We start from the raw sequence: 24,853 nt of genomic DNA, 5'->3' as shown, positions 1-24,853 counted from the left end.
GGTACCCAAGCTGCTCCATTCACAGATGCTTTTCCTCCCCATAGAAGGCGGCTCCGATTCTTTTTATTGATGGCAGTTTTGCAGTATAAGATGGAACTCAGAGCTTCACACTATACACATATAATTAGTGTGTGTGTGTGTGTGTGTGTGTGTGTGTCTATGTGAAGTAAGTATGCAAGCTATGGCATGTATGTAAAGGTCAGACAACAACCTTGGGTGTTGGTCCTCACCTTCTACTTCATGTGAAGTAAGGTTTCCTTGTTGTTTTCCTGCTGCCATGCCAAGCTAGCTTATGAGCTTCTTTGTCTGCCTCCACCTCTCATCTTTAAAAGAGCTGGGATTAGAGATGCTCAGGGCACAAGTCCGACTTCTTATACGGGTTCGTCTGGATTTACATTTCCTTAATAAGCATTCCTCTGCTTTATATCCCTATTCACCCACATTGCAGACACTCTCTAACACATGTTCTTTCCTGAAAAACTGAAGGCAGGATCACCTCTCCCTTCAGAGCTCAGGCCGAAGTCTGAATTTCCCATCTCCTCCCTGAATCTCTGTAATAATTAAACGAGCTTCATACTTCAGAGGTTAATTTCCCACCTCTGTACTAGTCTAGCCTGGCAATGCATGTGAGTGATTTCTCCTGAACACCATGATGAGCTTCTGGTAACTGAGAGACCATCTTATACTTATGGCCTCATCCTAGCAACAATAGCAGTTGAGAACTGAAGATGGACAAGTGGAAAATTCCCTGACATATGATAAACACGATCATTCTCCATTTACCATGTCTCCTGGACAAAGTGAGCAACTCTGACTGTGTCAACACCTATTGTTTGATCTGTTTTTTATGGTCTGACTAGATTTTCTCTGGAGGTCAATGAAAAGCTAGACATCTTTGTATTTTGTCCTGTTTCAAATCATTCAAGGAGAAAGGAGAAAGACATTGGAAATATGAGTTAGAAGTCCAGGGTAATTTTCAGGCCAACATGAATTGGAAAAACAAAACAAAAACAATAATAATCTGAGACCCTTTTCCTATTTCTTAGCAATGCTTATTTGTTATTTCCTTATTTTAGAGATATATATTTTTTAATTGAATTGTTGGGAGGGGAGTGGTATGTGCCTATGAGTGTTTTTCTACAGAGGCAAAAAAATTTTTTAAAAAACCACAGAACTAGACTTAAAGATGGTTGTGAGCTACCCAGCTTGCGTCCTTGGAACTGAACTCAGGCCCTCTGCAAAAGCTGCCTCATCTCCCCAGCCCCCAGTTTGATTTTTTTTTATTTAACTTCTTATTTAATCATTCTTAACATGAAATTTTTAAACTTTGTTCAGGAGACCACACTTAATAGACTAAACCCACCACTCTACACAGTAATGAACATTTAAATGTTTATTAAGAGCTTTGATCTCCAGGGCTGGGGAAGTGGCTTTGGAGAGAACTCATGCAGCATGGCCAGGGCAAGTGAAAAAAAATACTAATTTTATTCCTACTTCAGACTACGACACTCATCAAAAAAATGTATGCCTTGACAGGGATTCTTCAGCTATACACAAAATATGTGAAGAGGTGGACAGTGGCATATCCATCCCTGCACTCTAGTTTGGCACCAACAGAATTCAAGCTGTCACCTTATTAGCGACATCCCAAACTGCACCTGTTTGCCTTACAAGGACTTTTCAATGTGGACGACATTATGTTATGTTATGTTTTGCTTTGCTTTGTTTTGTTTTTAGAGACAGGATCTCCCTCCTTATTCCAGGCTGACCTGGTACTCACTCTTAACCCAGGCTGGCCTGGAATGCATGGCAACCCTCCAGCCTCTGTCTCTCAAATGCTTGGATTAGAGGAATGAGCCATCATGCCTGGCTGCATTCTTAAGGCACTGAAACCATGAGATCAAGCAGGTTTCGAGAGTCAGGCTTTACACACACTGCATTTGGATCTGAGGATGTGACTGCATAGTAAAGAAACTGAGCCAGGACAAGTGACTCAGGCCTGTAATCCCATAACTCAGGAGGCACAGGCGGCCAGATCAAATGTTCAAGGCCTGTATGGGCAACTTAGGGAGATGTGTCTGCATGTATCCTGTAGGCCAAAAGAGGGTGCCAGATTTCATTGCAGATGGTTGTAAGCCACTATGTGATTGCTGGGAATTGAACTCAGGACCTCTGGAAGACAGTCAGTGCTTTTAACCACTGAGCCATCTCTCCATCCCAGTATTCTTATAATACCTTTCCACACCTATGATATTTCATTTATTGTGTTTATTCAACTAATTTTCTTACAAGCCATTCTAAAATATTTCCCTATTCCTCTTCACAATAACCCTATCTGACACTTTGGAATGTGTTCCTGGTGACAGGCACTGTACTAACTGAAATGGATAATCTCACCCAGTGCTCGGGTAACCTGGAGCAGAGTCAACAAGGAACGTGAGATCAACCTGGGTTTACACACAGGGACAGAGCTGCCAAGCTAGCTCCCTCTCTACCACATGGTGTCCACACCTTCCTTTAGAAGTGCACAGGGAGGAAGGAGTGTCCTGAAGGGCCAGGAAAGATGCTCAGAGTGTCACTTCCACAGGGAACAAACAGCCAAGTGTGTTCATGCAGAAGCAGCTTTTCCGACAGCGTGCTGTGTCATGAGACAGGATTCTGACACGTCTAAGTAACATTCATTTCATGCACCTTTCATAGCTTCACCTGCAAAATCAAATGTTCTATACTCGTTGTGGAGGAAAAGAACACGGGACAATAGATGGGGAGGCTAAACAGCAGACATGAAACCTGAAGAAAGGTAATTCAGTGACAATCTGAATCTGTGACCTCACTGGTGCGTGAGTGGGTGGGTGCGTGCGTGCGTGGGTGCGTGCGTGCGTGGGTGCGTGCGTGCGTGCGTGCGTGTGTGTGTGTGTGTGTGTGTGTGTGTGTGTGTGTGTGCTCATGACTGTGAGCCTCTGTGTCATGGAGCATGTGTGGAGGTCAGAGGACACCAAGGTCTCTGGCTGCTTTTCTTTTGTGTGTCAGGCTAATTGATCTGCAAGCTTCTGGGGATTCTCCTGTCTCTACTTCTCACATTCTTTATAAGAAGAGCACTGGGATTGCAGGTTGTATTGGCTATGCACTGGCATTCTTTTAAACTTTCTTTTAATTTATTCTTTATGTTTTTCATATCATACATCTCCATCTTATTCATTTCCCTGTTCCTTCGAATCTATCCTCTGTCCTTGCAACCTCCCCCCAAAAAATACAATAAAATTTAAGAGAAAAAGGAGGGGAAAAAAGAGAGAAGGAAAAATAAATCTTATTATGAAGGTGTATTGTGACAGAGTAAATCATGTAGTAAACCATTTGATACACATATCTTTACTTGCAAGTGTTCATTGCAAAGAGTCATTGATCTGGTTCAAGGCCTCTGGTTTCTGCTACACCATGGATACCGGGCCCTCTCTGGAACTCCTCTTGGATATCCTGCTGTTACCCTATGTTGTGGAGATCCTGCAGCTTTGGGTCTGTAGGTCAGGTCCCTTCATGTGCTCCAACAGATCACTGATGAGGTGGATGTTGTAGGCCAACACACATCCCTGGTTCTGGGCTTGCGTAGTTTCAGGGTTGGTCGGCTCACCAGCTCTCCTTGTCTTCACTACCAGGATGAGCTGTCCTGCATTGTCCTGGCCAGTTCGCCCTTTGCAGTGATGGCTGAACAAGGGTCGGTTCTCCCACACCTACACCTTCAGGGCCTGCTATACTGTGTTGCCCAGGCATGATGTAGGGACCACTCTCCCCAGTGCTGCAGCTGATAAGGGGCGGGGACAGCTCTTCCACCTGCCTCAGGCATTGATGGGGGTAGAGGCGGCAGGTAGGTCATCTCTCCCCCACCCATGCCACCACATGACAGAAGAGTAATGGGGAGAGCTCTCCCATGCTCACAACTTCAGGGCTGGCTCACCCACTCCTCTGCCAACAGAACTGGCTCTACTGTGCTGTGCAGGAGAGGTGCCTAGCTGCTCTCCCAAGTGATGCAACTTCTGGTGAACAGAGGCAACTTTCCCACCCTGCACTGGCTTTTTATGTGTGTTCTACTAATGAAAACTTTGCTCTTCAAACTTGCATGGCTAACTCTGTTGCTTGCTGAACTGTCTTCCCAGCCCAATAGCTTCCTTTTGACTGTTTCTGGGAACGATTTATTTTTGTTTCCTTTTATTTTGTTTTGTTTTTGAGATGTGGTCTCCCTGTGCAGCTCAGGGTAACCTCTAATTAGCAATCCTCCTGCCACATCCTCCACAGTTCTGAGATTATCAGCATACACCACCACATTATCTTAATCTTACAGGCATGTTCAGTGTCTTCTGAACACAGAGGCCAACATCAGAAGGTGTGACAAACATCTCTGTCATTCCTAAGAACAGACGAGAAACGCATGTCTCATTACAAAAAGTCTCTTATGGGTCAGTAAGAGGGAACAAGGCGTAAGATTTTTTTCCACTCTCCTCTGATTTCTCTCTCTCTCTCTCTTCTCATATAGAAGGCAAGAGTCCTGCAAGTCTGGCCAAAACCAAAACAGATAGACCAGTGAGCAGATAACAGATGGGATGTGTGTGTTCACATAAATGTACACGTACATATGCACATATGTATATATATATACATGAGTGTGCATATATATATACATATGTACTTTGTGTAGCCTTTTCTGATTACATCTCAACTCCAGTCATGCCCAGCACCAAGAAAGGGAAAAAACATTACAGTGTTTTTCTGAAAATATAACATTACCTTAAATTCATTTGTATATAATTTAAAATGTATTATTTATGTATAAAAAAGGAAATGCATAAAAATATATAATTTTAAAAATAAATATTCTAAAATGAATGTGAAAATCATAATATTAAACAAAATAAGGCAAACTCAGAAAGGCAAGTACTGCCATGTTTTCTCTCATTCAAAGCTTAGATCTAACATTATATGTGTATTTAAATATGTATGCTTAAAGGGCACTCATAGGAGTGGAAGAAGAAATCTTAAAGAAGGTGGGCATAGAGAGTAACAGAGTCCACATGGGGAGGAAGTGATGGGGCCAACTGAAGGAAGAAAGGAGCCCAGCTACAGAGTCTGGGAAAGAAAGAATAAGAACATGGTATAATGACATACATATTTGGAGATGCTGTGATGAGACTTACTACACCGTGTACTAGACATAAATATTAACAAGATGATAAAATTTGAGAAAATGTAAGAGATAGGCTCAAAAACTGAAAAAATAAAGTTTTTTTGTTTTACTTTGTTTTTGTTTTTTGTGTGTTTTTTACCATCAGACACGTAGAGCCAATTGTCAGAAACAAGCACCTTCTTGTATATCCTGTGAGAACTTTTCAGTTCCAATATAGTTGTATTTGTATCCTTTTTATTCTATTCTCTTTTATGAGATTAGGTCTCACTGTGTGCTCTGGCTGGCCTAGAACTCACAGAGGTCCATCTGACTCTGCCCCCTGAGTGCTGGGATGAGAGACATGTACAATCACGCCTTACAGTCTCTCTGTTTTACACTGTGAGAGTATCCAAGAAAACAAAGTATACCATTTACAAGCAACAGAGCAAACAAGGCAGGGCTGGAGAAGCCCTGGCACCCACACCCAGGGCTCACCAGAGAGACGTGGCATGCCAATCCTTCAGCAGGGATCCACAGATCTGAACCCAAATGCCAGGGGATGGAAATGGCTTCTGATGCTATTACACAACCATAACTAGCTCAAGAAACAGTCAAGAGGCAACTAAGCCAGGTGGAGGAATGGACCCACCCCTTTAGGCCAAGAAGGGAGTGGCCTCCAAAGAAAGCCATTGCTATTCCAAGTCCCACAGCAGGGCTCCAAACACAGCACACGCCTCAGAAACACCAGAATGTGCCTTGTATGCAACATCAAGATCGGCTACAGAACACTCTCATTGCCCAGCACACAATAATAGACTACGCTTCTGCTTGTCTGAGCCAAGTCTTGGCAGAACTTAGTGACCACCATACCAAGAACATACATTCCATGAGGCCAGAGAGTTTCTGGCCTGTTCAAGTCTCTGAAGTCCCGATCTGGGATGACTTTAATCCTAGCACTCGGGAGGCAGAGGCAGGTGGATCTCTGTGAGTTCAAGGCCAACCTGGTCTACAGAGCAAGTTCTAGAACAGCCTCCAAAGCAATACAGGGAAACCCTGTCTTGAAAAAAAAAAAAAAAAGGAAAATCTGATAGGCTTGTGAGACCTGGAGGTCTAGCCTTCAGTAGCTAGCCACATCTTTGCCTTGGTACTTTATAAACATGTATGGATTTTATATCTTGAACCTAAATATGCATTGTTAGGTCCCAAAGACGAGCAGGATAAATGGCTGAGGTGCCTATTAAAATATCAAAGTGGATGCTGGCTGCGAGGCTCTCCCAATATTGCAAGGTATAGAGTCCTGGCTCCTTTCCACATGTCTCGGCCCACCTCTACCCTACACCTCTCCAGCCTCTAAACTTCGCTTTCCTTCCCCCAGCTTCTGGTGCCTATAAAACCCAGCTATCTCTTCCATGTGTTCCTTTGATTCTCTTGGTTCTTCTCTCTTGGTCCTTATTCTCTTGGCTCCTCTTCATCTCTTGGTCTCCTCTCTTCACTCCCTCTCTCTTCGTTCCTGCTCTCCCTGCTCTCCCCCAGTATCTCTCCTCTCATGGCCTGGTTCAGTCTGTTGGCCATGTCTAGTGTATTCTCTCTACCTGCTCTGGATCCTTCCAGATACCTCTAATTGAATTCTTCCTCATATCTACAAAAAAAAAAAAAAAACTCCTCCTAACCATACCTAGGTGCGGTTATATCCTTATTTTCATTCATGCTTGTGTTTTAATATAAACACTTTGTTCCAAATCTAAACAATGAGCCAAGGATGACTCATGGCTATTCCTTAGCATTGATGTTCTATAATGGTGGTTCTCAACCTGTGGGTCATGACCCTTTAGGGATCAAATGACCCTTTCATAGGAGTCACATATCAGATAGCCTGCATATCAGATGTTTACATTGCCATTCATAACAGAAGCAAAGTTATAGTTATGAAGTAACAACAAAAATAATTTATGGTTGGAGGTCTCAGCACTAGGAAGGTTGAGAACCACTGCTCTATAAATAAGCACTCAAAGGAACCAGGTACCTCAGTTTGCAAATCAGTCTTGGTTCCTCTTTTAAAAAACTCACTTTAGAAATCTCCCTTAGCCTTTAGGAGTCTACTGAACTTTGACACAAGCCATTATTTTCCACTGCAGAAACCGTGTGCGAGGAGATCCAGCAAAGTCATTAACATAGACTTCCTTATGCCCTTCTTCTTGCCTGAATGTACTTTAAGTTCATGCCTGATTACACTGAATGACTAATGAGTGACCATCTTTATCCCCCAGGGAAGTTTTTAGCAACTATTTAGAGAAAGCAATTTTGGGAGCCAGCTCTACCTGTCAGGAAGCTTCCAGACCGGGATTTTAGTGGCAATTGTTTTGCAGGCTGGCTTCCTAAGGCATTCCATTCCCAGCAGGAACCATCTGCAGTATTTCCCATATGCTGTTAGAATTCCTAACTGATCAAGCTACCAGAAGGTGTCTATTAAGCACACCTCTCCGGATTGTTGGGTAGTTCACAAGCATGATTCAAAGGCACTTCCTGCCATCTCTTTTAAGTCACAAGATCTTAGAGCTTTTGTTTAAGGAGAGTTTTCTGGGTAATGGCTAACATGCTTCATGAAGAACTGGGAACTCCAGGAAGAAGAATTAACAGGGAGAGTAAGATATACAGAAAGGAAAATGCTATGAGGAAGACAAGGACCAGCCCAAGACGGGAAGCACCAAAGGAGAGTTCTGATCTCTGGAGGAAGTTTGGGTTATGACTGGGCGTTGGTGGTGCACGCCTTTAATCCCAGGATTCGGGAAGCAGAGGCAGGTGGATCTCTGTTAATTCAAGGCCACCCTGGTCTACAGATCGAGTGCCAGGATAGGCTCCAAAGCTACACAGAGAAACCCTGTTGAAAAACAGAAAAACAAAAACAAGAATTTCTAGTTATGGTGACAACAAGATAAAACTGAAGAAGTGATTCATGGGGACCTCAAGAAGTGTGAGTCTCTGGGGACTCAAAGGAATTTAACTCTGTGTGTGTATGTATGTGTGTGTGTGTGTGTGTAGAAGGGAGTTAGTTTTTGTTGCTATACCCTAGCTCATAAAGGCAAAATTCATAGAGCTCCCAAAAAACAGGCACTGACCACCCAAGATTGCAAATACACACTGAACCAACTGTTTCTCGCTAGGTCTGCTAGTAAAACACCATGCAAAATCTACAAGAAGATGGCAATATTCAACACAAAAACGAAAAAGAAATGATGGGAGCTAAGAAGTAGTCACCATTGTGAACAGGGGTCAGTACTAAACTCAGTGGTAGTGTTGGGAGACACAGGGGAGGAGCTTGCCATAAGTGAGAACTTGTGACAACTGGATCCCACCAAAGGCATTCTCCCTGCTCCTCTCAAGTCCCCCAGGCCCAGGCTAATTGCTGGCCATAGCCCAAACCAAGCCTCAGGGAGGAAAGCACTCATTACTCTGATGGACTCTGCTCTCCTGGAGCTGGAATTTAATACTGCCAAAATATCTCTAGACTTACTTCAATTTCTCTAAGTCTCAAACAGTAACATTGCTATACCAAGGAGAGGGAGTGTGACAGGATCTACAGTTTGAGATTGCTTTCTCCATCTGCATGCCCTATAACACAGGAGCAAGGTTTTTTTTGTTTTGTTTTGTTTTTAATAATCAGATTTGGAGAAGGGTTCACTTACACTGCTTCAAATAGATACCAGTCTGATAGAGAACTTGCTTCACAATTCAGTTGGCAAGTTCTCTCTTGTATTTAAAATCAAACACAAGTTGGGTGTTGTGGCACATACCTCAGAGGCAGGAGGATCACTACAAATCTGAAGACAGCCCTGTGGTCAACATACCAAGTTCCAAGCTACTCAAGATCAAATAGTGAAACCTCATCTTTAAAAAAATTGAAAAGAAGTTACAAACACAAAATCGCTCTGAACTGGCTAATATAAGTCTTATAAATCTATCTCACTTCATACTGTACCACACATTGCAAGAACCGAGTTTATGACAGAATTATTCACATTTCCAAAGGGACCTCCTTTGGGTTTCTTCAGTGGGGATGATTCTTCTACGATGTTCTTTGGTGGCTTTCAGAGTTAGGGCAACTTTTTAGAAGGACTTCATAATCAAGGCCCACTTTCATTTTTTACTAACAGTGTCCCCAAAGCCTCTCAACTGTCTCTCTAGCTGTCCCATGCTATTATAAGGAAAAATAAGGCAACAATTACCAAAAATGCTCCTCCATCAACAAGCATTCAATAGTAAGTTCCTATTGATATTTTAAAAACACAGAGGAGGAGTTAGGGCTATTCCTAAGCACAATCGGCTTAGCATTGTCCTCCAAAGTAGGGATTTCTAACACAAAGGCAAATGAAGTTACAGTTGATTCAAACAGCTTGGTCAAGACACAAACTGACCCTAGTCAGCCCCTGCATTCATGACATGAAGCCCAGTGTGGAATGGACCACTTTGGGAAAGTATCTTCTAAAGGAGGCAGCAAGAGATAGGATCTAGGAATGAGGAAGGAGTCGCTGGCTGTCACTGGCTGGCTGAACACTAGGGCTGGTGAGCAACGGAACAGTGTCACGTATCTTCTCTTGCTCCTGACAGGAGAGCAGGAGAGGTGAAGTGCTGCTGAGCACATATAAGGGTGGGGCTTCTCACAGCTCTTTGTGTGCCTGCTTGTTCATGGTCCTGGGGCCAAGATCTTTTCGTTTCCATGGGCTATATATCCACTGATAGTTACTGCATTAGAAAACAAAGCAGGAAAACAAAAAAGAAAGAAAACAGAAAAAATCATATATTTACTAATTTAATTAGAAATAATAAAGAGGGGGTGAGGGAAGAGGGATGAAGTTAATGAATAAAAAGAGCAGCAACATATTAGAGCTTGGCAAATCCTTCTAATCTGGCTCAAAAGAAGAGTTAGACTCACTCCCCTGTCAACTACTGCAATTGATTTGTTGTTACTAATATTTCAGATCATCTGGACTCAAGTAAACTTCACTACAGTCTTGAAATAATGTTACTTAAAAGGATACAATAACATCTCAGCATCCTAATGGAAACAGACCCTCCAAGAAAGCCTTGGGAACCCCTCTCAGTATCCAGGCCACAAATGAACACCCGCCTGTCATTTAGGAGCAGTTGCTATCCCCCACACACACAAATGAACAAACCCAGGCAGAGGGAGGTTACACAGTTGTAGGTAAAGGAAGGTGTGACCACCTGGTTTGGAGGTTGCAAGAGTAGCCTGAGTCATGGAGGGAAGGAGCTGGCTTATTACAGGAGCTAGTGACAGTATTTGCCCCTGGCAGGCAGGCGTGCCTGGGGTGGAGGATAGGAGAGGCTGGGGGGCTGGAGGATAGGGGGGGTTGGAGGGATGCTGTGACAGGGACTGGAGGGAAAACTGGAGAAATGTCCTTTGGGCTCCATAGAAACTCGGGGCCCCCATTCCACCTCGATTAGACAAATGAGCTGGCTGCCTAGGCACACTGTCACCTTGTTCCTTGGGAAACTTGAGCGAGCCTAGAGAACTGCTCCATTATTTACAGCTGCCTTTTTGCACTACCCTGTATGTATCAAGAACCCTCCACAAACAAAAACGGGCAGGATGAGAACCTCATGGACATCCTCTGGGCTCCTGTCCGGGTGCCAAAGCACTGGACTTCTGTCCTCCTAGGTCATCTTTCTTAATCCACTTCTGATCTGAGTGTAGCGGGTCTTCTGACTTTCCTCTCTCTCTCTCTCTCTCTCTCTCTCTCTCTCTCTCTCTCTCTCTCTCTCTCTCTCTCTCTCTCTCTCTCTGTGTGTGTGTCTCTGTCTGTCTGTCTGTCTGTCTGTCTGTCTCTCTCTTTCACACACACACACACACACACACACACACACACACACACACACACACACAGTCCATTCGTCCATTGTTTGCCATCAGCCCAGGGGTTCACGAAGCGTTGAACTGGTAAAGTCGGTTTTCTTGTCCATACTCCAGCGAAACAAAAAGCAAAACTCTAGTTTATGAAGAAGACATGCTACATGGGACCACGCCCACCTATCCAACCACAAGCTGGGGTTTCGTTTCTCCACTTTGCTAATCCCTCCAAATGCAGCACCCTTCTAGGATCTCGGAGAACTCAACTATCACCTCCTCAAAAAGGGCCACCGATTGAAAAGTTGCCTCTCGGCCCGGTTGCTTGAGGCGCCTCCTCACTCTGAGAAGGTATCTTCAGTTCACCATTCCATCACAGTCTTCTTCCCTCCGCATCCTCTCTTAAGAGTGTCAGCACCTAGTCCCCTGCGACATCCCCAGCGCCTGGCTCGGACCAAGCGATCAACAAAAGACACTGAAATGAATGAAGCCGCGATACCCGGTGTCCGTGGGGCTCGCAGGCGGGGGAGACTAGCACTGTCCGGAGCAGCCGGGCCACCAGCGCGTGTGTCTCGGAGGTACCCGGGGCCAGGCTCGGCGCGCACCCCCTCCCCGCCGCAAGTCCGGCCCTGGAGCCGCAGGTGTCACCCGGAGCGTGCACCGCCCGGGCCAGTTCCACCAAGATGCTCCACCTGTACTCACCATGGTGGCCGCAGCCGTCCGGGTCGCGACAGCGGCAATCGCCAAGGATGCGACAGCCAGAAGAGAGCTCAGCGGCCGGGCCGGCTGACAGGTGAGGCGCCAGCCTCAGACCATGGCTACTTCCCACAATGCCCTTGAAATGAAAGTTTGCAGACTCCTCCCCGCGCCGGGCCGCCCCTCCCCTCCGCCCCTCCCACTCACCTTCTTCCCTGCTTCTTCCGCCCGCTTCACTCCTTCTCTGCTCTTCACACAGGCTGCCGCTCCAGCGCCTCCTTCTTCCCTTTCTCACTCCCTCTCACTCACCTTTTCCTCACCTTTGCTCTCCCGCGCCGGCCGGACCCCGCAGCTCGCCCCGCCCCTCATCACCGCTAGCCCCGCCCAGGGCGGTGCTTACACCTGCGCGCGCACCTTCAGCTCCAGCTGCACCTGCAGCCCCAGCTACTCGCCTGGTCCACAGTCTATTTCTTCTGCAGTCGGGATGTGTACTTCGTGAACTGGACAAACGTTCGTCGGACTGACAGGTGTCCCCATTTACACCTGAGAAAAGTGTAAAAAGCTGTCTGGCCTTACACCTCAGAGAGGAAGAAGTTCACAGAGCTACAAATAGATGGAAATTTTTCACACACACGCTACATCTGAGTTTTGTTTCACTTTTACAAAAGTTGCAATCCAAGAACATACATAGCCCTCTCCACTTAAAGTTCTCAAAGACGTTATAGTACTGAAACTTCTTTTTCTCTCCAATTGTTTTTCCTCCTCTTGATTTTTAAGCCAGGATTATTTGTGTTGTTTAAATTAAAACATAATTACATCCTTCCCTCCCTCGAACTCCTCCCATATATGCCTCCCTTGCCTTCTTTCGAAATAATGGCCTCTTTTTCTTTAGTTGTTATTCTTGCCTAACTAACTAAATGCAACCGGCTAGGTCTGTTTAGTGTTACTCTTCTGTGTATGGTTTCAGAGATGACCATTTGTTGGATAACCAATTTGGTGAGGTTTCAATTGATGCTCTTAAGGATTTCCTGGTCTCAGAGTTTTTAGCACAAAATAATTTGGGTAGAATAGACAGGCTTTGCCATAAACCCAAAGGGAGGCAATGACCCTTAAAAGGTTGACCTTTGTCTGGATGTCTCTCAAACAGAAGTCCTTCCCAGGATCCCATTTTGAACCATCTGCAGGATATAGACCCCATCCAGAGACAGGAAAACAAAGAGAATCCTGCTGGGCTCCTGAATCCCTACCACACATGTTTATTGTATTTCCCCCATGCCAGGCCCTTTTTGCTGGCTCTCACAGTCTCTTATGGGGACAATAGGTGACAGACAAGTAGGGGAGTCCAGGGAGTGCTAAGAAGCACCTAAATGCTGAGATAGCTGGGTGCAGATTAGCTTCTGCAAATTACCAGGAACCTGGGTAGACTGCCCCTGGGGAGCTGAAGGTCCAGATAGAGAAGCCAGAGCACTGAAGAAAAAGATTTGGCCCAGACAGACCTCAAAGTCAGCCTCTGTGCATGGAGCTCAATGCCAGGGAGATCTGAGAGGCAGGGAGGAGGAGCATGGAGACCAAGCTAAAGGCACTCCAGCCTCAAGTTCCCACAAAGTTCTCTGCCTCCAGGGTTCCAGTTGCTTAGTACTCTGACAGTCCTTTTAAAGGTGATGTTGTGACACATGCAGGGACTTGGAAGAGGATTATTTGACAATTAAATACCAGCTTATGGGGTAGATTTGCCTGCCAAAAAATAGCAGAACTTCAGAAAGTTTGCTTTCTAAATTCCAGCATTGCTCTGTCTTTTGGCTCTGACTTCATCTAGCTGTAGGAACCTTCATGACAGCTTCCATCATGGCTCACTCCAGAGCAGGGCACAGTTCTGTACACACTTGTCTTTCGAGCATATTGCAAAGCATCCAAAGCTTTCTGTTCTGGAAGGTTTATTTTATTTTATTTTATTTAAATTAGAAACAAGATTACTCGACATGTCAATCCCAGCTCCCTCACCCTCCGCTCTTCCCCAACCCCCCAAGCCCCCACCCAATGCCCCTCCACTACCAGGGAGGGTAAGGCCCTACATGGAGAATCTTCAAAGTCTGTCATGTCATCCCGGGCAGGGATGCACAGGATGAGACAGCATCCCTCCATGTAGAATAGGCACCCAAAGTCCATTTGTATACCAGGAATAAATACTGATCTACTGTCCAAGGTCCCATAGATTGCAGAGGTCTCCTCCCTGATACCCATGTTCAGGGGATCTGGATCAGTCCCATGCTGACCTCTCAGTCACCAGCCTGGGGTCCATGAGCTCCCCCTTGTTCAGTTCAGCTGCCTCTGTGGGTTTCACCATCCATGTCTTGACTCCTTAGCTCATCACTCCTTCCTCTCTGTAACTGGGTTCCAGGAGTTCAGTTCAGTGTTTAGCTGTGGGTGTCTGCTTCTGCTTCCATCAGCCACTGGATGAAGGCTCTAGTATGGTCTATAAGGTAGTCATCAATCTCATTTATTAGGGGAGGGTGTTTAAGGTAGCCTCTCCACAATTGCTTAGATTGTCAGTTGGTGTCATCCTTGTAGATTTCTGAAAATCTCCCTAGTGCCAGATCTCTTCTTAAACCTATCATGGCTCCCTCTATTATGGTGTCTCTTTTCTTGTTCCCCTCTATTCTTCCCTTGACTCAACCTTCTGCTCCCCCATGTCCTCCTTTCTGCTCCTCTTCTCCCCCCTTTTCCCCCAGCTTCCTCTCCCCTACTCTCCCCGCCATATTCCCAATCCCCTCAGGAGATCCCATCCCATTTCCCTTCTCCTGGGTACCATGCATATCTCCCTTAAGGTCCTCCCTTTTTCCCAGACTCTCTGGCAGTGGTATTGCAGGTTGGTACTCCCCTGCTCCATGTCTAAAATCCATATGTGGGTGAATACATACCATGTTTGTCTTTTTGTGACTGGATTATGTCACTCAGGATGGTTTCTTCTAGTGTTATCCATTTGCCTGCCAATTTCAAGATTCCATTTTTTTTCCTGCTGAGTAGTAAGTACTCCATTGTGAAAATGTATGACATTTTCTCTATCCACTCTTCAGTTGAGGGGCATCTTGGTTGCTTCCAGGTTCTGGATATTACAATTAATGCTGTTATGAACATAGTTGAACAGATGTCCTTATTGTATGAATGTGCATCTTTTGAGTATATACCTAAGAGTATAATTGCTGGATCTTGTGGTAGACTGATTTCCATTTTCCTAAGGAATCACCATACTGATTTCCAAAGTGGCTGTACAAGTTGGCGATCACACCAAAAGTGGAGGAGTGTTCCCCTTTCTCCAGCATAAACTGTCATTAGAATATTTTTTATTTTAGCCATTCTGACAGGAGTAAGATGGTATCTCAAAGTTGTTTTGATTTGCATTTCCTTGATGGCTAAGGATGTTGAGCTCTTTCTTAAGTGTCTATCAGCCATCTTAGACTCCTCCATTGAGAATTCTCTATTTAATTTTGTACCCCACTTTTTAACTGGATTATTTTGGTGTTTTGGAGACTTGCTTCTTGAGTTCTTTGTAAATTTTGGAGATCAGCCCTCTGTTAGATGTGGGGTTGGTAAATATCTTTTTCCATTCTATGGATTGCCTTTTTGTCTTGTTGACTGTGTCCTTTGCCTTACAGAAGCTTCTCAGTTTCTGGAGGTTCCATTTATTAATTGTCCATCTCAGTGTCTGTGCTACTGGTGTTATGTTCAGGAAGCAGTCTCCTGTACCAGTTCATTCAAGGGCACTTCCCACTTTCTCTTCTAAGACGTTTAGTGCAACTGGATTTATGTTGAGGTCTTTGATTCATTTGGACTTAAGTTTTGTACATGGCGATAGACATGGATCTATCTGCATTCTTCTACATGCCAGCATTCAGTTATCCTAGCACCATCTGTTGAAAAAGCTTTCGTTTTTCCATTGGATAGTTTTAGCTTCTTTGTCAAGAATTGGGTGTTCATAGGTGTGTGGGTGAATATCAGGGTCTTCAATTCAATTCCGTAGGTCTAAATATCTGTTTTTATGCCAATACCAAGCCGTTTTCATTACTATAGCTCTATGATAGAGTTTAAAGTCAGGGATCGTGATGCCTCCTGAAGTTCCTTTATTGTACAGGGTTGTTTTGGCTATCCTGGGTCTTTTGTTTTTCCATATAAAGTTAAGAATTGTCCCTTCAAGGTCTGTGAAGAATTGTGCTGGGATTTGATAGGGATTTAATTGAATCTATCGATTGCTTTTGGTAAGATTGCTATTTCTACTGTGTTGATACTGCCTATCCAAGAGCATGGGATATCTTTCCATTTTCTGGTATCTTCTTTAATTTCTTTCTTTAAAGACTCAAAGTTCACAGAAAAGAGGAGATAATGGGAGAAGTCCTTCTGTGTATATATAAATAAAGCACTGTTGGCCAATAGGGAAGCAAGATAGGTGGGACTAAGAGTCAAGGAGGATTCTGGGAAATGAATTCAAGGGTAGGGAGTCGCCATGTGATCCCAAGGAAGAGAGGACACATCAGGAGGGTGTCCTCGGAAAGACAAGTCTTTATAAAAATTTATATTAGCAATTATGGGTTAATAACTAAGTCAGAGCTATCCATTAAGAAGCCATAGCAAATGGACAACAGCTTCATAATTTAAAAAAAAAAGACTCAAAGTTCTTGTCATACAGGTCTTTCACCTGTTGGTCAGAGTTGCCACAAGATATTTTATGTTGTTCGTGGCTATTGTAAATAGTTATGTTTCTCTGATTTCTTTCTCAGCACATTTATTGTCTAAAAATAGTAAGGCTACTCATTTTTTGAATTCATCTTGTATCCTGCCACTTTGCTGAAGGTGTTTATCACCTGCAAGAGTTCCCTGTTAGAATTCTTCGGGTCACAAACATAGACTATCATATCTTCTGCAAATAGTGAAAGTTTTACTTCTTCCTTTCCAATTTGTATCCCCTTGATCTCCTTTTGCTGTCTTATTGCTCTAGCAAGAACTTCAAGTACAATATTGAGGAGATATGGAGAGAGTGGACAACATTGTCTTGTTTCTGATTTTAGAGGAATTGCCTTGAGTTTCTATCCATTTAGTTTGATGTTAACTGTCAGTTTGCTGTATATTGCCTTTATTATGTTTAGGTATATTTCTGTTATCCCTGATCTCTCCAAGACCTTTATCAAGAAGGGCTGTTGGATTTTGTCAAAGGCTTTTTCAGTTTCTAGTGAGATGATCATGTGGTTTTTCTTTTTCAGATTGTTTTTATGGTGGATTACATTGATAGATTTTCAAATGTTAAACCATTCCTGCATTCCTGGGATGAAGCCTACTTGATCTTGGTGGATTATTTTTCTGATGTGTTCTTGAATTCTATTTTCCAGTATTTTATTGAGCATTTTTGCATCAATGTTCATGAGAGAGATCGATCAGTAGTTCCTTATCTTAGTTGTGTCTTTCTGTGGTTTAGGTACTAAGGTGATTATAGCCTCATGAAAAGAGTTTGGCAGTGATCCTTCTGCTTCTATTGTGTGGAACAATTTGAAGAGGATTGGTATTAGCTTTTTGAATTTCTGGTAGAATTCTGCACTGAAACCATCTGGCCCTGGACTTTTTTTAGTTGGGAGACTTTTGATGGATGCTTCTTTTTTTTTAGGGGTTATATGTCTATTTAAATTGTTTTTTTTTTGTTCTTAAATTAATTTTGGTAAGTGATATCTACCCAGAAAATCACCCATTTCCTTTAAGTTTTTCTGTTTTGCGGAGTACAGGTTTTCAAAGTATGGCCTGATGATTCTCTGGATTTCCCCGGTGTCTATTTTGATGTCCCCCTCTTCATTTCTTATTTAATTAATTTTCTCTCTCTGACTTTTGGTTAGGTTGGATAAAGGTTTGTCTATCTTGCTGATTTTCTCAAAGAACCAACTCTTTGTTTCATTGATTCTTTGTATTGTTTTCTTTGTTTCTACTTTATTGATTTCAGCTCTCAATTTGATCATTTCCTGGTATCTAATCCTCCTGGGTGAGTTTGCTTCTTTTTGTTCTAGAGCTTTCAGGTGTTCTAGTGTGACTACTCTCCAGTTTCTTCATGTGGGCACTTAGTGCTATGAACTTTCCTCTTAGCACTACTTTAAGAGTGCCCCAGAGGTATGTTGCGCCTTTATTTTCATTGGATTCTAGGAAGTCTTTGATTTCCTTAATTTCTTCCTTTACCCAGGAGTGATGCAATTGAACTTTGTTCAATTTCCATGAGTTTGTGGGGTTTCTTTAATTTGTGTTGTTATTGAATTCTAATTTTAAGCCATGGTGGTCCAATAAGATACAGGGGGCTATTCCAATTTTTTTGTATCTGTTGAGGATTGCTTTATTGCCAAGTATGTGGTCGATTTTAGAGCTGTTCCATGTAGTGCTGAGAAGAAGGTGTATTCTTTTTTGTTTGGATGGAATGTTCTATAGATATCTGCTTAACCCTATTGTGTCATAACTTCTGTTAGTTCCTTTGCTTCTTTGTTAAGCAAAGGTGGTCCTGTCCAGTGGTAAGAGTTGTGTGTTGAAGTCTCCCACTATAAGTGTGTGGGGTTTAATGTGTGATTTGAATTTTAGTAATGTTTCTTTTACGAATGTGGGTACCTTTGTATTTGGGGCACAGATGTTTGGAACTGAGTCTTCATCCTGATGGATTTTCCTGTGATGAATATAAAATACCTTCTTCATCTCTTTTGATTAATTTTAGTTTGAAATCTAATTTGTTAGATATTAGGATGGCTATACCTGCTTGTTTCTTAGGTCCATTTGACTGGAAAACCTTTTCCCAGCCCTTAACTCTGAGGTAATGTCTGTCTTTGAAAGTGAGATGTGTTTCTTGCATGTAGCAGAAGGATGGATTTTTGTCTTTGTAGCATTTTTATTAGCCTGTGTCTTTTTATAGGTATGTTAAGACCATTTATATTGATGGATATTAATGACCACTGATTGTTGATTCTTGCTCATTTTGGATTTGTTATTGGTGAATGTATTGTATGTGAGTTTTTGCCCTATTTCTGGATTTTGATAAAGTGATATTATCTGTTGCCTTTTTTTTTTTGGAGTTAGTTTCCTTGTGTAACATTTGGTCTTCCTGCCCACCTCCTGGTTCCTGTTGCTGCTTTCAGTCCCCAAATAACACAAAAGACACTGTATTAATTATGAAGCTACTTGCCATTTGCTTGGTTTCTTATCAGCTAGCTCTGACTTAAATATTAACCCATAATCGCTAATATATATTTTTATAAGGACTTATCTTTCCAAGGAGACAGTCCCATGCATCCTCTTCCCATGATCACATGGCAATGACTCTCCTCACTACATTTCCCAGAATCCTCCTAGACTCCTAGTCATACCTCTCTTGCTTCCCTATTGGCCAATGGTGCTTTACTTATACCAATCAAACATTTTTACAGAACTACTTCCCCCATCATCCTTGGGTTGGAGTTTTCTTTCCAGAACTTTCTATAGGACTAGATTTGTGGATATGTATTGTATAAATCTTGTTTTGCCATGGAATATCTTGTTTTCTCCATCTATAGTGATTGATAGTTTTGCTGGGTATAGTAGTCTGGGCTGAAGTCTGTGGTCTCAAGTGTTTGTAGAATATCTATCTAGGACCTTCTGTCTTTCAGAGTTTCTATGTAGAACTCAGGTGTAATTTGAATAGATTTGCCTTTATACGTTATTTGGTCTTTTTCCATCACTGCTCTTAATATTCTTTCTTTGTTCTTTATGTTTGGTGTTTTGATTATTATGTGGCGAGGGCACTTCTTTTTTAAGTCTAGTCCATTTGGTGTTTGGTAAGCTTCCTATACTCTCATAGGCATGTCCTTTTTCAGGTTGGGAAAGTTTTCTTCTATGATTTTGTTGAATATGTTTTCTGCACTTTTGAGCTGGGCTTCTTTGTCTTCTATACCAATTATTCTTAGGTTTGGTCTTTTCATAGTGTCCCATATTTCCTAGATATTTTGTGTTAAGGATTTGTTGGATTTAAGATTTTCTTTGGTGGATGAATCTATTTCCTCTAGTTTATCTTCAGTGCCTGAGATTCTGACTTCCATCTCTTGTATTCTGTTGGTTATGCTTGCACCTGTAGTTCCTGATCATTTACTCAGATTTTCTATTCCAGCAATCCCTCAGCTTGTGTTTTCTTCATTGCCTCTATTTCAGTTTTCCTGTCTTGAACTGTTTGAATTGTTTCCTTCATCTGTTTGATTGCTTTTTCTTGGATTTCTTTAAGAGATTTATTTATTACTTGCACTTTTTGGTTTGTTTTTTCTTCTATTTCTTTAAGGGATTTTCTTATATCTTCTTTGAGGGCCTCTATCATTTTCATGAGATTGTTTTGAAGGTCATTCTTTTCTGTTTCATTTGTGTTGGAATGTTCAGTTCTTAATGGTGTAAAGTCCCTAGACTCTGGTGGGGTCATTTTGGTTTTTCTGTTGTTGACTGTGTTTTCATTTTGCTGTCTTCCCATCCCTTCTTTCAGTGGGAGCTCATGGGGTCTCTTCCTCTCCTGGTGAATACAGGTCTAAGGTTCTTTTCCCATGGGTCAAGCAGGTCCAGTACTCTGATGGGTCTCATGATAGATGCAGGTTGGTCTGAGACACTCTAGGTGAGGGGCACGCCCAGAAAGATCAAAGCAGAGGATGTGGGGAGTTGGGGCCCTGAGCAGAGCCCACACTCACCTCAAGCAAAGTGCAGGGGTGGGGAGAGCGGAGGGAGACCAAGACTGAGGTGTGGCCAGATTCAGGGTGGTCCTTTCTGGCAGGGTAGGTTCAATGTGGGCATGGAGCAGGCCCAGGAAGATGGAAGTAGGGGGATGTCGAGAAGAGCCCACACTCACTTCGAGAACAGGGCAGCCCCCGGAAGGTTTTATCTGTAATGGGAAAGAGGTGGGAATATGAAAGACCTTTAAAGCTAAAGAAATCTCAGTGAGTTAAGATGTAAGCTAAGTACTCAAACAGGGGAAAGTTCACTGAGTGTGTGGCCCATGGTGGAAAGGGTGGGATTAGAAATTAACTTAAAGGTGAGAAGCATTCTTTGCCTTCCCTCTGACCCTGCTGAGATGGGCAGTGGACAGTGTCTTAGGCTTCTACTATCTAAAGGCTTTCTCTCCCCATTCTCACGGCTTACCCAGTCACCTGAAGAGGAAGGCCTGCAGTGTGGGCTGAGCACTTCATGTAGGTTATCTCATCGGCCATCAAAATGAGAAATGTTCCCACTGTGCTGTACATATGAATGCCCAAGGCTCTGGAGGGCAAGGACAAAGCTGATCCAGCTAGTAAGAGACAAAAGTGAACAGAGATAAAGGCATCAAACGCCAGGCTGACTCCTGCACCCAGCACCCAGCAATGGGAGAGGGACAGTGTGCTCTTGGATGACAGAATATCCCACAGCATCTTAACTTCCCTCCGTCTCTTCCTGTCAATACTCGGGATTGAATCCAGGACCTCACCCATGCTAGCAAGGCCCCTACACTGAGCTAAATCCTCAGCATTCTTTTCACTTTTTGTTTGTTTGTTTTGTTTTTTGTTTTGAGAAATGATCTCATTGATGAATGGGGGGAAAAACATAAAGAAGGAAGAACATGACTGCTTCTAGGTATGGTAGAGGAGAAGGATTTTGGTAGATTAAAAAGGAGAGCATAGCCAGCAGCAGAGCCATCTGGGAGAGTTCAGATTGAATATGACCATGAGCTGGGCCATGTGAGGAGGCAGGGACAGGAGTGAGGAGAGGAACCACTGGGTGAAGAGACTGGCATAGCCAAAATGACTCTGATTGGCTGGATTATATAGGGAGGGGTAGCCCAGCCCCTGGCTGGAGAAGTTTGGGGTAGAAGGTAGGGTATGCCAGCCAGAAGGACGCTGTTGTATGTAGGGACTGAGAGATGCTTGGAGAACATGGCAATCAGGTCTGCTTTGATATGTTAAATAGGTACCTCCATTAGCCATTTGTCCAGGGTTTGAGTACTAACAACAAAGTGTCCTAATTAGTTTTTTGTCAGATTGACACAAGTTAGGGTCATTTGGGAAGTGGGGCCCTCAGCTGAGTAGACGCTCCCATCAGCGTGACCTGTAGACAAGTCTGTGACGTGTGTTCTTGACTGATGATTGATGAACAATGGTCCAGACCACGGTAGGCAGTGCCATCCCTCATATGTCCTGGGATGTATGAAAACGCCAAATGAGCAAGCCAGGAAGTGCAAGCTGGGAAGAAGCAGCATCTCCTTCAGTTCCTGCCTCCCAGTTTCTTTCCCGAGTTCCCAACTTGGTTTCCCCCAACGATGGACGGTAACCTGTAAGACAAACACACATGGCCTTCCAAAGTTGCTTTTGATGATGGTGTTTTTCACAGCAAGGGAAATCTAACTAGGACACTAGCTTGCTCACGATTACTTTGAATTCACTCTATAGCTCAGGCAAGACTTGAACTCAGAACCCTGTTTCTGCCCCCTGAATTCCAGTGTCCTAGCCTGTCTTACTCCCTTTTTAATCCCTGGTTTTATATCAAGACCATCAACTGTCATGTTTACTTAAAGAAGACTCAAAAATCCTGTAGCTAGAGATGTCTCAAGGCTGAGATGAGTCCCTCATCAGACCCCTAAGGGGCTCTGGAGTATGAGCCTAAAGCCATTATGTTTTAGTTTAGGTTATTTCTGGCCTTGTGCATGTGATTCAACACCTTGTCAGGGCTTTAGAAACCTTGATGTAGGAGTAATCAAAGACACAGAGAGAACTCAGTAAACTAGCCCTGAGTTCCCAGTAGGAGAGACAAAAAACTTAGAGAGTGACAATGAAACAAAATAAAAGTCAGTAAATTGAAGTATTAACATTTGACAAACTGAGGGCTATCAAGCTAAACAGCAAGAGAAGCAAAGGGAAGGCCGACTTCAAAGTCAGCTTATGCAGTTCCTGCAGCAACGGGCCTGTTTAATTGGGCCCAGTGCTTCTGTTCTTCTTTTCTGCCCTCCTACTAATGTCACAGGCAATCAGCATCTACAGAAGTCTCTTTGTGGTATCAAGGAATTCATCTGGTGACTGTGAAACTTGTTCTTGCCTTATGTGCGTTAGGGATGCTCTTAGCTTTGCACAAGACAGTTGTTGTCAATGGAAAACCCTACCCAATATATTTCGAGAACATGTTCGGAAACTGTTTAGTTAGAAGATTCTAGAGGTTCTGTGTAAAACTGGAAAATACTTGCAGCTCTTTAGTTAGCACCACCTTTAATTCCATCTCTGAGAAATACCAACTATATTTATTACCTTTCCCCCCATGTCTATGTTTCTTGTTTGTTTGTTTTTCTTGTTTTCCTAGACAGGGTTTCTCTTTGTAGATTAGGAGACTGTCCTGGAACTTGATCTGTAGACCAAGCTGGCCTTGAACTCACAGAGATACACCTGCCTCTGCCTCCCAAATGCTGGGATTAAAGGCACGTGCCACCACTGCCCAGCCATATCTGTGTTCTTTAGAGGAAGACTGAGTATTAAAAAAAATAAAATAGTTTATTTTTAAATAGGTTTTACTTTTGAGATAGGGCCTTCCTGTATAGCTTAGGCCATCTTTAAAATATCAACCCACCTCCCTTGGCTTCTTAAATACTGATATTACAGGCAGTGCCCCTCTGCCTAGCTAAGAGGTTTCATTTTTTTTAATAAAAAATGTAAATCATATCCCTATGTGTAAGTAAAGGTGCAGTAAAGAAATCACTAAACTGGACACTCCATGGTTAGGGAGAAGGTTTTTGTGGGAAAATGCAGGTTATAAGGATCCTGAATAGATGGGGGAAGTGATGCCTTTGAACTAGAGCAGCCTGGGAGTTTAGGGTAGAGGAGGAGACGGGAAAGGCTAGTGTGGACTTTGAAATGCATAACAGGTATGTATATGTGAATAGGGACCGGAATTGGCTAGAGGCTAGCATGGGTTTTAATTTTTAACCACAGACATAGCTAAGGGACATGCCTTTTTTTTGGCAGACAGAAGCCCATTTCATAGGTTCCTAAGGAAAGTCCTCTGTGAGCTTGTATCTCTCCAACAACAGTCCTTCTGTAGTCCACTGGAGCTGAACCAAGACTGGTGTTTTCAGGTTCCCTTTGGGCCTGGTGCTATGATTTAAATGTGTCCTCTCCCAAACTTATGTTGAAACTTAACTCCCCTGTGCATAAGAGGCAGGGTCTTAAGCCAGGCATTGGGCTGTATACCTGCAATGCTAGCACTTAAGAGACTGAAGCAGTAGGATAGCCGTGACTTCAAGTCCAGCTTGGGCTACATATTGCGTATCAGACTGGCTAGGACTACAGAGTAATATCCTATATCACCAAGACAAGGAAGAAGTAGGATCTTTGGGGATATAACTGATTCATAAAGGCTCAGCTCTTATAAAAGAGCTGGGGAGAACTAGATTAGCCCCCCCTTTGACCTTCTGTCCAGTCTATCACATCAATCTCCTCTACAGTAAGAATCATTCAGAGCTTTACCTCAGAAAAAAGACCAAACCCTCACCAGACATCAAAACTACTGACATCTTGCCCCTGTACTTCTGGAACTGTGAGAAATAAACTCCCATTTTTTTTATTCGTTATGTAGTCTTGGATCATTTGTTGTAGTAACACAAGTGGATTGAAACTCACATATGCACTGCCATGCATCCCACTGTTTTATTTTTCAGTTATTGAACAAATGTTTATTGGACATCTACTCTACACTAAGAACTGTGATGAGTGCAGGATACAAAAAAGTGTTAAAAGGAGACATGATCCCTCTGAAAGTAAGTGTTCCAAGACAGGGAGGTAGCTCAGGGGTAAGGAAACTTTCTACTGATGCTGATGACTGCTTTGATTCCAGGATCTAAGTGATGGATGGAGAGAAAGAACCTGAAAGTTATCTTCTGACCATCACAATCTTTCCATGACAAGTGCATGCCCCACCACTTAGCTAAATAAATAAATAAATAAATAATACATTTTGTAGATGACTGTGCAGCATGATGCAGAAGACATACATTCAGCAAACAATGGCTTACATGAATATACTCAAATACTCTGAAAAGCTAGGACCAGGTGCCATGAAGATACATAATAATGAAATTCCTTCCAGATACTTGCTACTTATCTTCTCCA

The 24,853-nt window shown here is 43.1% G+C and overlaps 1 protein-coding gene across 1 annotated transcript in view; it reads right to left on the bottom strand.

Moving 5' to 3' along the window:
* Ap1s3 (adaptor related protein complex 1 subunit sigma 3) overlaps positions 1 to 11,846 on the bottom strand; it is a 55,831-nt gene extending 43,985 nt beyond the window's left edge. The window contains exon 1 of the transcript XR_002385410.2: positions 11,721 to 11,846. The gene's annotated coding sequence lies outside the window, so the exon portion shown is untranslated. The remainder of the gene's footprint in view (positions 1 to 11,720) is intronic.
* Between the last annotated feature and the right edge of the window lie 13,007 nt (positions 11,847 to 24,853).

The sequence above is a fragment of the Mesocricetus auratus genome, unplaced genomic scaffold (genome assembly GCF_017639785.1).
Source record: "Mesocricetus auratus isolate SY011 unplaced genomic scaffold, BCM_Maur_2.0 Super-Scaffold_100010, whole genome shotgun sequence".
NCBI lineage: Eukaryota > Metazoa > Chordata > Mammalia > Rodentia > Cricetidae > Mesocricetus > Mesocricetus auratus.
Note: the sequence above shows the minus strand (reverse complement) of the source record. Positions and strands in the feature narration are given on the sequence as shown.